The 13089-nt window shown below is 36.7% G+C and overlaps 1 long non-coding RNA gene across 1 annotated transcript in view; it reads left to right on the top strand.

The window, feature by feature from the left end:
- LOC140336839 (uncharacterized) overlaps positions 1–11906 on the top strand; it is a 13707-nt gene extending 1801 nt beyond the window's left edge. The window contains exons 2-3 of the long non-coding RNA XR_011921946.1: positions 4717–4856; positions 9259–11906. This is a non-coding gene — a long non-coding RNA (uncharacterized lncRNA). The remainder of the gene's footprint in view (positions 1–4716; positions 4857–9258) is intronic.
- The last annotated feature ends 1183 nt before the right edge of the window (positions 11907–13089 follow it).

Raw genomic sequence — 13089 nt, 5'->3', positions numbered from 1 at the left:
ACGCAGGGAGGAGCCGTCCGTTTTTTTTTTTCGGCCGGCATCTTACCGGTCCCGCTGGCACCCGACGCTGGAGAGGGAGATCGACGGACGACGCTGGACGGAGGACGACGCTGGAATACGAAAACGACACTGGATGCGCACGGGGGACCAGGTAAGTATGGATGGGAAAAATCTCGGGGTTAACCATCTTTTTTTGCCTGAACGAAGGTCGGGCTTAACGGCTAGGTGGTTAATCAGATCTTTTGACGTGAATACCAAATGCAAAAAATCAGTTTTTGCAGGGCATTGACATATGCAACCTCTGCAACCTAACAATTAAATGCCAAAAAGCACTCTGGCATTGTTTTGTACTCGCACATTGGAATAAATGGAAATGTCAAACGCTGTCATTTTAATGCAAGCAGAGCTGTTCATGTAAACTTGGCCTCAGTGAGTTTTATTATGTTTCCTTTCTGTTTGCAATAGAAAAATAAACCTCATTCCCTTAGATGAAAGGTGTCTCCACTAGTGACTCCAAATATCATATTCACTGTGAAAGGGGAGAGGAAAGGAAATTCGTATTTAGTTATTTTTTCAAAAGATGTTTTAAAGATATATGACAAACATATCTGTAGATTCATTCCACCATCACAGAGCTGTCTAAATAATGAGACTGATTCCTCTAAATTAATTATACAATTTCTGCTATAATGTAGAGACCTGCAGTAATTGAGGTCAATGGAGTCTGAATTGACAGAAGCATAGCTTGTGCTCCTGATTTAATTAGCTCACACCTGACAGTTAAATTAATTGCCAAAACAGATGCTGCAGACAGGATGATGGCTCTGTTACAGTTAACCAGTGGCACATAAAAACTAAAAAAATCCTTTAAACCATTCTGTCCTAAAATTAGCTTCTATGAAATAAATAACTTGTCAGATGGACAGTCATTTTTCTTATATTAGCTGCAGCAATTACAACAAGTGATGTTTTTATTACCCTTTTTTTGTGTAACACTAGGTATTATAGTAATATTAATTCAGTGACTGGTGGTCATGGGGATCATGCTAATAACATTTTAAGAGGAGGGTAGGGCATAAAATGTGTCCAACACTGCTAACATTCAAAATAATCGATCATAAAATTATACCAATAAATGACTTTGAACATTCATGGAGTAATTTTTAAAACAAATATTTAAAAGTAAGAAAATAAAAATTACATCGGCCCAGCCCATAAATGTTTTCCAATTTTACAGGTTTCAGTACTTTTAAAGTAATTTTCAGAAGACTCTGGCCATTAACCATTGGGCTTCAATTACTAGACTCAATAAGTCCCCTCCCCACACATGTACAATGCCCTTCCTAGTCTGGGTGCTAAAAAGGTGTGATAAGACTTTCACAGGAATAACACCAGAGCTATATACCCTCTAACCATATCAAATACAGGCAATACAGTCAGTGCAAGCTGTCTTGCATAAAACACTCCCTGTTTTGCCCATATGCTATGTTTGGTATTGCAGATATTCCTGAAGAAGTATTTAGGCGTGCAGGAAATTTCATCATGCCTAAAGAGTAGTATGATTGCTTAAAATGCACCTAAACACTGCACATTTAGTACTGCTAGATCTGAACACCACCAATATTCAGCCAACAATCTGGTTTGCAGTTCAGGCTCTCCCATGATGTCTCATTACACCAATGAGTGAGTGCAGGGGGAGCAGTGGACTTTGAATTCCATGTGTGCTGCTGGCAACCAGCAGGCATTCTATCAGGTATTTGTAGAACATGGTGTGTGCCCCACCCAGACCCTATATTAGGAAAGGTGTGTGCTCCAGCCAACAGTTCAATATAACCCTTTCTTTTAGTTGGGGTTCAAATTTCTGCTATTAGAAAAATACACTGGGTGTTAGGGTGCTAATACTGCATTTTCACTGCCTTAAAAATTATGTATGTTAGGATTGGATAGGTGAGAAAGGGGATCTGTGTGTATTCAGGAGTTGTACTGTCATTTCACTGCTGCAATGCTCAGAAAGAGCAGAAAAATACTGCACATTTCTTTACTGCTGTGTATAGAGCAGGAGTGTCAAACTCTGGCCCTAAAGCTCCTTTTTTTTGGTCCCCCCAAGAATTCAGAAAATGAACTACATCTGGCCCACCCGCGTTACTACCTCACATCATCATTTTCAATACATGCAATTCATAGACATTATTCTTGTACACCCATCATGTGACACAAGGCCTAGGCAATGATCACATGGTGCCTGACTACCCTAAAGTGTGTGTAGAGGGGTTTGTTTTTGTTAGTTATAGATGAAGTAGTAAACTTCCTCAATTTTTTCAATAAATTTCAAGTTTAGTCCCAGACTTGGTCTAATTTTTAACCTCCTGGGTGGTTCATTTCTGTCCGGATTTATGTCTAAAAGCGGTACATTGCTTTTATGAAAAAGTATTTTACAGTTTAATAAATTAGTATCATGTCACAATAATAAATTAAATAAATGTAAAAAACAAAAAAAAAACATTTTTAAATTTTTTTTTTTTCAAAAAATAAATATTATTCTCATACGATTATATTTTACTGTAAAATAAATTTTCATGAAAGACAATGTACTGCTTTTACACATATAAATCCACTGTAATGCATTCAATACAGTTATTTTGTATTTAATAGATAGATTTAAAATTAAATAGATTTAAAATTTCAGCCAACCCCCTAACGGAACGTCCACACACACCAACATCACCAGGAACTCCCCAAGTGATCAGATGATGAGATGGCCAGCTGGAGGAAGCGAGAAGACGGGGATTGCTGAGAAGGACACCAGCGGATCAGGTAAGGCTTTATTTACTATTGTTTTGGCTACCCCGAGTGTGGCTCAGGGGTACCGCTTTCAGCATTTTTTTTCTACCCCAAGTCACACTCCGGGTTACCGCTCAGGGGGTAATTTCGGCCCTCTGTGTATTTGAGTTTGACACCCCTGGTATAGAGGAACTTGAGTTGAGACTTGCAGAGGTCTGTTTTAATTGAACACCTGTCAAGTTTGCCATCATGTAACTATTGTAACTTAGACTGAATCCTTTTTCAAATTCATATTTTGTACATCTGTGAACAGGAAATTACAGCTCAGTACAGTGTTGTGCTTCACTATACAATGTTTGTCACTGGTATTCCTCCTCACAAAAAAAAAAAAAAAAATCCAGGTACCAAGAGGTACCAACTTGTACCTGAAAAAAACAAAAAAAAACAAACAGAAAAATTGCTTTGATTCAAGAATAAACCTGGAACTGAAAATTCACCTGTCTTTGGTAACATTCAAATCTATAATCAATGGAAGTGCTAATAAAAAGGACTAAATAAATTCATTCATAGAGTAATTTTCAAAACGTTTATTTGAAAGGTAAAAAATAAAATCCCATGGTCTCAGCCTGTATATTTTCACTCTTTTTAAAGGGTCATCTACAATCATTATACATAGTAAATGATATTTTGTGCATAGTTGTTAGCCACCAGTTGATGGCATTGTGTCTTCATGTAAAGTGTATAAACAGCTTGTGTTGGACAGCTCTGATCTATTAAACTGGGACATGCCACTAGGTATTTAAAGTGGTATAAACCGAGATTATTTTCTAATGTGCAAACATATCAGTTTATACTTGTACATCCACTTGTTTTGCTTTTATGCAACATTTCCAGGAACAGTTTGTGCATTTGTGAACAAGGATTTTTTTTAAGTTTGGATTAATGAAAAAACCATAAATATATTACACCCATGGGGGTGCCTATGTAGTTCCAGAAACAATCTGTATATTGTGAATAGTGAATTTTATTGCAGTTTGAGGTGACATATTTGTAATTTTAAAATCAAACCAATGCATTTTAATAAACCAAATTATGTGTTTGGTTTAGCTTTTAAACAAAAAAACATGAAAGATCATTTTTACACATTGCACTTATTTTTTCAAAGTCGAGGCCAATGTGGAATCTCTGTTGACATTTTTCCTTCCCCAACATTATATTTGCTTATATTTTTTGCTTAATTTATTTTTACCTGTAGTCATTTTACAGCAATTCCATGTTTTTTTTTAACACAATATTAGGAAAACATGCTATAGTGTTAATTTTTTATGTAACTCCCTTTGGTATTGCTTACTTTTTTAGGTCAGAGGTCTGAAAAAAAACAGCAATAAAATAAAGAGCATGGTCTAGTTAAATGAGATATGTATGACGTCAGTGAACAAACACACTCAAAATGAATTCATAGGAGGCAACAAGTTCAAGACAACTCCCTACACAGAGATTATTTAAAATTAAGTATAGCAAGTATATTCATCTGACGACAGAGCAATTATATAGGAATTTAAAGGCTAAAGTGATTCATGATTAGAACAAAGGCGATACTGAAATGTACTAAAGACATATATTATCTTTATCTGAAATAGAAAATGATTCTCTCTCAGATCAGATGTTATTTCTTTTTATTTTGTGGTATATTAAAAACATTGTATCCAGTTATTAAAATGACCCTCATACATTGTTTTTACATTGCTGAAGACCTCAAATTCATTATAAGATCAACAAAAATTGTGCTTTCAGTCTTGTATACATACATAATATTGTGTGTATGTTTTTCTGAATAATAGATATATTGTACATCCTAAATACTTGCATGTAAAATATGACTGCATGATTTTTTATTGTCTACTAAAAGGTGGGACTAATCATTTATTTTCCCAGTTTTGTTGCAGATCATTGAAATTCCTGTTGTGTTTGCAGAGCCAGGGGTGGGGAGGAGGAGAGAGGTCAGAATCTCAGTTGCTACAATACATGGCATTGTTGGAGATGCCAGGACTACGCCTTAGGGTGAGGCCATATAGGTGAGTAATAAACACAAAAGGAACCAAGTTACATTTTACAGCTATCAAATGAAATGCTTTACATCACCCAAGGAGTCGTGAAACTCATGTAAAATGCATATTTTATTGGGGTCATTCAGGGTGATAATGAATTTTAACATTAAGTAAGGTTGTAAGGTATATTTATCAGAATGGTCATTATTATTATACTGCAAATTAGAAGATATTATGACAGATTAATATCAACATTCCTTGACAATAAAATGTAAATTACTTTCTATGTCATAGGAATGTACATGACATCAAAAAAATATTTTAGAACGAATTGTAGAGAACATGTTCAAGGATTTGGATTTCTATTATTTCTTCACTTCTGAATTCCTTCACTTTATACATCAAAATGACTCCTTTTAAGTGAAAAGGAGAGCCAAAATATTTATACAGTATATATACACATACAGCAACATGAGAAAGCAAGGCAAAGCATGGTGACCTCTCATGTCATGTTTTGTTCCTCATTATGATACTTTCTCTTTTTTCGAATTCTCACACATCTGCCAAGGCATGATATTTGGTGGCCCAAACTTTGACAGTTGTCAATTAAAGAGGAGGTCAGAGAAAAATCACTATTTCAATAATACTGGTCACATTTTGTTCTTTTCCCTCAATTTGATAACATGTTCTCTCACTTAAACAAATGTTTAAAAGGTTTAAACCCTTTCCTGTTAAAAAAAAAGAAAAGATGAAACTCATTTAAAACATTAATTCATCCTCAAAAGAAGAAAAATGTTGAATACTGAATGGTGTATGTAGGTCTGTCTATTAAGGGCTCCAGGGACTGTGTGACAGCTTCTATGAAAAGCTGGTATTAAGGGTCCTGGAGTCAGCCAAGGAAGAATTGGGGGATGCTTAGCCACCCAGACCATGTCTAACCCATCTGTCTGTGGATGGTACACTGAGATACGAAGCTGCTTGATCCCTAACAGATAACACAACTTCTTTATGACCTTAGACATACTTAGAACAAACTTTGCATGAACAGCTTATTCTGAATCATGTGTTTTTGAAGTTCCTTTCTCTTCAAGTTTTGGGAAACCATTGAGCTCCCAGCAATTTTCTCCCTGATTCCCTGAATGGAGCACCTCTGCTTTTAAGATCCTTGCCCACCCAGTCTATGTCTGGGTTTCACCTGGATCTTGAAAAAACAGGTGCTCTATTTAGGGAATCAGGAGCAGTTTGTTGGGAACTCAGTGGCATCGCAAAACTTGAAAAGAAAGGTGCTACAGTGGCCGTTCCCTCCTTTGGAGGAGATAACAGGACGAATGCTTGGCCCCCCCTCCTCTTTATATAGAACAAAATGGTGTTGTGTGTACAACACTCGTTCGTCCATCTGACACTGGAATCAATCACAAAAAAATGTTTCAACAGTGGTCTTACGTATGTAGTTATGTGTTAAAACCTAAGTTATATATTACCTAAGTTAATATTCAGAATGCGTATTTTGATTTAATCTTTGATCCTGTTGTAGATACAGCTTTTTTCTAACTTTCTCCTATGATTTTAAATTTTGCAAAAAAGAAAAAGCAGTGTTCTCTGTTCTCATACTTTAGTATCTGGAAGTTGTTTCAGATATGTTAGATAACAAGTACACTAAACTGTTACACTAAAAAGGTGAAATAATTCCACATATCTATATTATGATCTAAAAATAACAATTCTATGTAAATGCTGTAAGGTTAAGGTTGGATTAAATTTAATTATGTAATAAAGATTCCTATAAGGTGTTGGTGAAAATATTACTAAACATGATTGTATTGCATTGTATTATTTTGTCCTTAGGAAGCATAGGCTGATGAGGTGGCATACTGTACTGAAATAGAGGCAGCCTATAGCAATATTCATTATTTTTACATATAATTTGTAGTGTATGTCCTCTTTTTGTCTTTAGTGTGTCTAATAAAAGAAAGGAGCATTTTACAAACACCCATACACCCTTAGTAAATGTTCCTTTTTCTTAGTGGCATTTTAGTTTGCTTAGAAGAGATATATTTAAATGTTAAACAGTTCAGTGAACCATTAAAAGATTTGTTTAGCGAGAATTAAAAGATTAGTTTAAAGCACATGAACAAAAATATAATATATTGATGCAGCATACTAGTTCATGGACATGGTGGCTACATTCATTTTTTCCCAGGCTTTTTTCCTTTATTTTTTCACCCAGTGATCCTGACAATTGCACATTTTTGGCCCAAGTGTAAAAATGCCCAATCATTATATTCTATCTATGAAAGAGCACTTCAGCGGACTTCCCCTATTTATTTTATGTGGATGAAGTGGTTTTGTAGTCCACACAGATAGCTGGAAATAATGCAACTAAGAATAGAAAGTTATCAGCTCCCAAGGCTCTTAGCAGAATCAGCAAGTATTGTATGCACTTATTGAACAGATATAACAAATAGTTTTATTGGTATATTGAAAGAGACCCTATCACTACAGGTCCAAAAGTAAAATTAGTTCAGCCTGTAAAAGAAGATGATATGTATACTAATCCAGCAGGCAATGTATTGAAACATCGTCGCAGTAATGATCTCTGCCCCTATACTTATTTGGTTGGTCAAATATTTTCTCCCACCACTTTAACTTTTAAAGTGGACCGATCACCAAATGTTTACTTTACATAAAAGGGTATACAACCTCCCTGCGGCAGTAAAGACTGATTGGGAAAGCAGAGCCTCCTGGGATACCTGGCAAACTCCATGTAGATAAGATTTAAATTTGGGACCCAGCATTGCAGAGGCAAAAGAGCCATACCTTGCACAACAGTTTTTAAGCATTTGCAAGTGGCACCATTTCAAATCTATAGAAGCAGCTGCCTTTTATCATCTGGCCATTCAAGGATAATAGGTGTTATGCTGTCTATCAACAGTTAGTTTATGTTTATGTATATAGTATGAATATAGTTTATATAGTGGTAGTTCTGGGCCCACTATTGAACATTCTTGTTATTGAAATTTGTTTTTCTCTGTCTGCTTTTGATGACAATTTCCTAGAGCTTCCTAGAGGAAGTAGGCGGTGTTTATTATAGAAGACACATATGTAATCCTGCTGATGCATCCACATCTATCCCTGTTCTATTCAAGCCTATCCAAGCATCTTTAGTATGTTATTGTTGTATTTAACCATCTTGTTATAGTGAGATGTGTATTTTGTTGTATTAATGCATTTTGGTTGTAATCCACAAGATGATGTTGTTCGTTTAGGTATTTCAGGAGATGTAGGCTTTTACATATAGGTTGTTTTGGGTACCGTTTGCTGTATTCATTGCTGTATTCGCTGTATATTTAATTGATTTTGCACTGTTGTTTGTTTCTCCTAGTTTTACATTCCCTTAGTTATACACATTAACCAAACTTCTAGAACCTTTATTGTGTAGTGATTGGGAGACGGTAATTGTCTGGCAAATAATTTTGGACTAGGAGGAGGGCAGAACAAGTGTACTCGTTTGATCCAATGTTAACCATGTTTTAAAAATGGTTGTGACCTCACTTTAACATGCATAGTAATACCCAATATTTGTTAAACGATTGCCATATATGTGTGGACAAACACCCTGGCATCCTACATCTCACTATTCTTATCCCAACCCCAGTATCTATCGACCTACCCAGTAACTAGCCCTCCAAGTTTCTTCCAGAGAGCAAACATGATGGGTAGAAAAATCTGACAGAACACCAGAGGGCCAGAGAGGGTAGTGCTTTTGGCAAACAATAGGGGAAGTTCTAAATCACACTTTTTCTGCCCTCCCCCTTAGTTTATTGAGTAGTTGTATTGTGACCCCACTTCCTAATGTATCATGTTTTGTAAAGAATGTAATGACTTCTAGGGGGGTAATAGTGTAATAGATGTAGTTTAGTGTTAGTATAATTTTTCAGGCTTAGTGAGAAAAAAAGTGCTTACTAGCAACCACTAAGTGCCCAGGCATAGTAACAGGCATTAACTGCTAGGCTTTTTCAGGCAGTTGTATGTGCAATGTTATCCCCGGCCCCTTTTAGCAGGGAGCACAACCTGGCACTTTTCAGTAACCACCCGGTGGTTACTGAAGAGTTGGGTCACACTAGAGGGGCTGCCACCCACCTACAATTTCTTCCCACCCAGCTTAAAATCATTTCTGAGTTCAACACTGTTGTGGTTGCAAAGGCCTAGCAAAACATTGCATTTTGTTTTTCACTTTTTTTTAATTGAAACTGAAAGAAAATGTATGAAAAAAGAGAAAATGACTTGCATAAAGCCTGTGAAAAGAAAGAAAATCTAGACTATTTGTTGCAATGTTAATAATTTTTTTTTTTTTGCACAAAGTTTTCAGCAGTGCATGAAAATGTTTGTAAAACTGGCAATTGTGAACTAAACCTTAGACTATGTTTAGATTGGCAGTGAGATTGAGGTGCGCCTTGGAGAAGATGCAGAAGATGTGGAAATGCAGGCGAGGCTACTGGTGTCAAATATTCAAACGTTGGTTCTTTAAGAACCAGACCTGCATTGCTGGAACTGGGAGGAGGGCATAGTGCCAGCCACCAAGTGATGTGTGGGATTTGTTGCTCCTGCCACAGGTCTAAGCCTGCCATTGTACAGCAAACCAACGCCCTGGCACACCAGAATTAAAAATCTGAACGTTTAGTAATCCTGCAGCTTTCAATTCTGCTCAGCGGTCCTAAAAGAAAAGGTACAACAATAGGAAAAGATACAAATGTAAACACCTCAGCTCAGTAGAGCTGGCAGGCTGCTATAATGTATGAACATATCTTTTTGCAGGAAGCCTGGGCTGACAGCCAGCAGAGCAGGAAGGGAAAACCCTTCCAAAGATTATGTGGGGTAGCTGCCAGGCCCTGGTTTAAGGGTACTAGTTCAGCAGCCCCTCCTGTCTACTCGGATGGAAACCCCAAGACAAAGGCCTGGAAAAATGCAACAGAAAATTGATCCTAGGTGAAAGGTATATACACCTTTAAAGGCCCTGGGTCCTATGTGGTGAATAGATCAGTGGTGACTGGAGAGGTATATTCTGTTTGAAAGCTTGGCTTTCCTGCGAAGCCCTGAGCCATGTTCTGACATTTGCAGCTGACTTCTGGCATTCATTTGGACTGATAAACTATAAAAATAAGTACAGTGGTTCCCTATTTTGTCTCAAACCCAAGAGAGGGATTTGTGGCATTTGGGAAAAGGGGAAGAGCTTGTTGCATGTGGGCAAAGTGGTCTGTTGGCTGGCCTGTGTTGGTAATTTGGCACAGGTGTCTGTTAGACGCATCTCTGCAATTCAAAGTAAATAAGATTAGGTATACTAGTCCCTATACTATACAGTATATTACTGTATTTCTCCTGATTTCAAGCAAAAAAAACAAACACCAGCCAATAGGAGTTATGTATTATGTACCTTAGTAACAGACTGAAATCAAATGAGTTCATAAGTTATCATTCATATTAATAAGTTGGCATTTATATTTCAGTACATTATTATCATTTGTGTGATGAAACAATTTGACACATGCAACTCCTACTTACCACACTCTTCCCTAGGTACTGGATAATGGAAGACTTCAGGGGGGCTGGGTTCTTCACACATCCTCCATGTTTACTCTGTATGTGACCACAACGTGGCCTACAGCTGTGCCCCTCCTTGCCCAAGAGTTAATTTAGGGTATGGGTATGAGCCCCTCACACGCCCACCAATATTCATGCCCCAAATTGTGTGTGTTTTTTGGTTGGTAGATTGGAAAACATTTTGTTAAGGGGGGGGTTAAAATAATTGATTTTAGTAGAGTAGTTCAATCCCCCATGATATTCACTTCAAATACGTCCCCAAAGCAAAAATGTGGGAAAAAGCAAAACAATGAGGATGACATCCTCGCAGTGCTTACAAGTATTACTGAAGTACACAAGCTGCAAATGTACACTTAATAGAGTTGGTGTGCAGAGATCTGTGCTTATCCCATCTGCCAAGCTTTCAAAAGCCAAACTCAAAATTATGCAGGTGGAAAACCTTAAACCAGAAAATTTCAGGTTTTATACACATGCTTAACAGTTATCACCTAAAAGTTTTGATTGTGGACAAAATCATATACAGACAAAATCATATATCAAGACAAGAGCATATACAGTGGTAACCTGTGATAGTGTATAGAGATCTGCTATGAAAAGCCATGGGACTACAGCCAACACTATTCTTATTCTATTATTACAAATTTACAAACAGTGGAATTTATTGTCCACTGCCTTTATTAATGGTTGTTAAAACTTTCTTTATTCTCATACTTAAACTTTTTAATACCAAATTGAAACCATCCACTCTTACAGAACTTGGTCACTAAACTTAAGTTCCAAACCATTACAAAACCTACAAAGCATCACAATCCATTTCCTATCGCAAGAGATTTTCAACCTATTAATTTATAGCCGTGACAAGAGAGGGAGAAGGGAAATAATTCTTCTGACCCCCCAAAGTGGGGGATAAAATAACAGTCGCCACGCAAGGGACCCTCTCTTACCTGATAGGACTATATAAGATTTTTTTTTTTAAATAATTTTATTTAACTATTATCTACTGTCCAAGCACATATACTTGCATAGTTCCATAGCATGGGCTAGTACAGTTGCCACGCTTGCCTTCATTACTACATTCATACAGTGGTACAGGTGCCTCCTATTTCTCTTGATAACTGCTGATATGTCTTTCCACCTTAACTGGAGTCCACCTCTGGAGGAATAAATTGGTTGGACATGATTTAGAAAGGCACAGACCGCTCTATAGAAGGCCTCACAGCTGACAATGCATATTAGGGAAAAAAAAAATCATGTTTAAATCAGCCAGAGCCCTGACTTGCACTCTATCGAACATCTCGGGAGAGAGACCGGGAAATGGCTGTTCAATCCCCATCCAATCTGACTAAGCTTGAGAGGATTTGCAAATAACAGAAAATCCACCAGTACAAGTGTGAAAGTTTGTTGCATCATACCCAAAAAGGCCCAAGGCTGTAACTGCTCTCAAAGGTGATTCAACTAAAGTAAAAAAGTGTCTGCTTACTTATGTAAATGTGATTTTTTTTTTTATTTTAATATTTTTATTTTTATTTTATTCAATAAAATAGAAAATTTGAATTGTACACAAAAATTAGTAAATGTGATTTTTTTTCTTTTTTTATTAAATTTACAAAATTTTGCAAATTCTCACTTTGTCATTATGGGGTACTATGTGTAGATTAATGAGCAAAAAAAAAAGAATTCAAATGATTATAGCATCAGGTTGCAACAAAATAAAATTGAAAAAAGTGAAGGAGGTCTGAATACTTTCTGAAGTCATTGTATACAGTCTGAAGTCCTCACTTGCTACCAGAACATGGCACAATGTATTGCCACCATCAGCAGTTGGTTTAGATCCCAGAATGCACAGGTACAATTTTCTCCCCACAGCAGAGTTTCCTAAAATATTTGTATCAACTGAACTAGCATAGGCCCAAAAATCAATTGCCACAAATGTGTAACTGTTGTCAGCAACTGCGATCAGTACAAAGGAGAAATACTTTTTTAAAAAAAGATGAAGTAACCCGCCATTAGTGTGGATTTGGATGGGTAATATGTTTGCCATATGGGCTTCGCGAAACCCTCTTGACTTCATTCCTCCCCTTTGGGTTCTGGCATTATAGGAGGCTTAAGCACCTGTCAAAGTACCAAGCACGTGTCTTTCACAATTGCCTATGTTTGGTCAGTAGATAAAATACCAATCCACCAGGTTTGTCAACCTGAAATTAATTTTGTATTGATAAGCGGGCTAAAAATATTTTCTACAGACAAAGTGGAATCAGAGATCATCAAATAACCACATTCTCCATATGTGTTCTACTGCCACATCTCCTGTACAGAGAACACTTATATGTCAACTCATACTAACATGTAATAAAACTCATCTTCCTGCCACATTTATGTCCATCAGTGCATCCCACTTGTAAATCATGTTATGGAATGTGAGGGGTAATTCCAAAAACTCTCCTTGCTGGGAGGTATTTGAGACAACAGGGAGTCTACCCACTGTTATTTTCTTCAAACACACAAAATCTGAATATAAAGCAGATAAACATACTCCAGTCTGCTCCATTCAGTAAAGCAACACAAATCTAGCCTCTTGGCTAGGTTTAAAAAACTTTTAGAGTTTTCCTCTTAACTTCACAAGACTGCAAGTAGTCTTCTTCCCTAAGTTAAAGGTTCACGT

This window comes from Pyxicephalus adspersus, chromosome 8 (genome assembly GCF_032062135.1).
Source record: "Pyxicephalus adspersus chromosome 8, UCB_Pads_2.0, whole genome shotgun sequence".
NCBI lineage: Eukaryota > Metazoa > Chordata > Amphibia > Anura > Pyxicephalidae > Pyxicephalus > Pyxicephalus adspersus.
The sequence above is the reverse complement of the archived record's forward strand: the minus strand, read 5'-3'. Positions and strand labels throughout refer to the sequence as shown.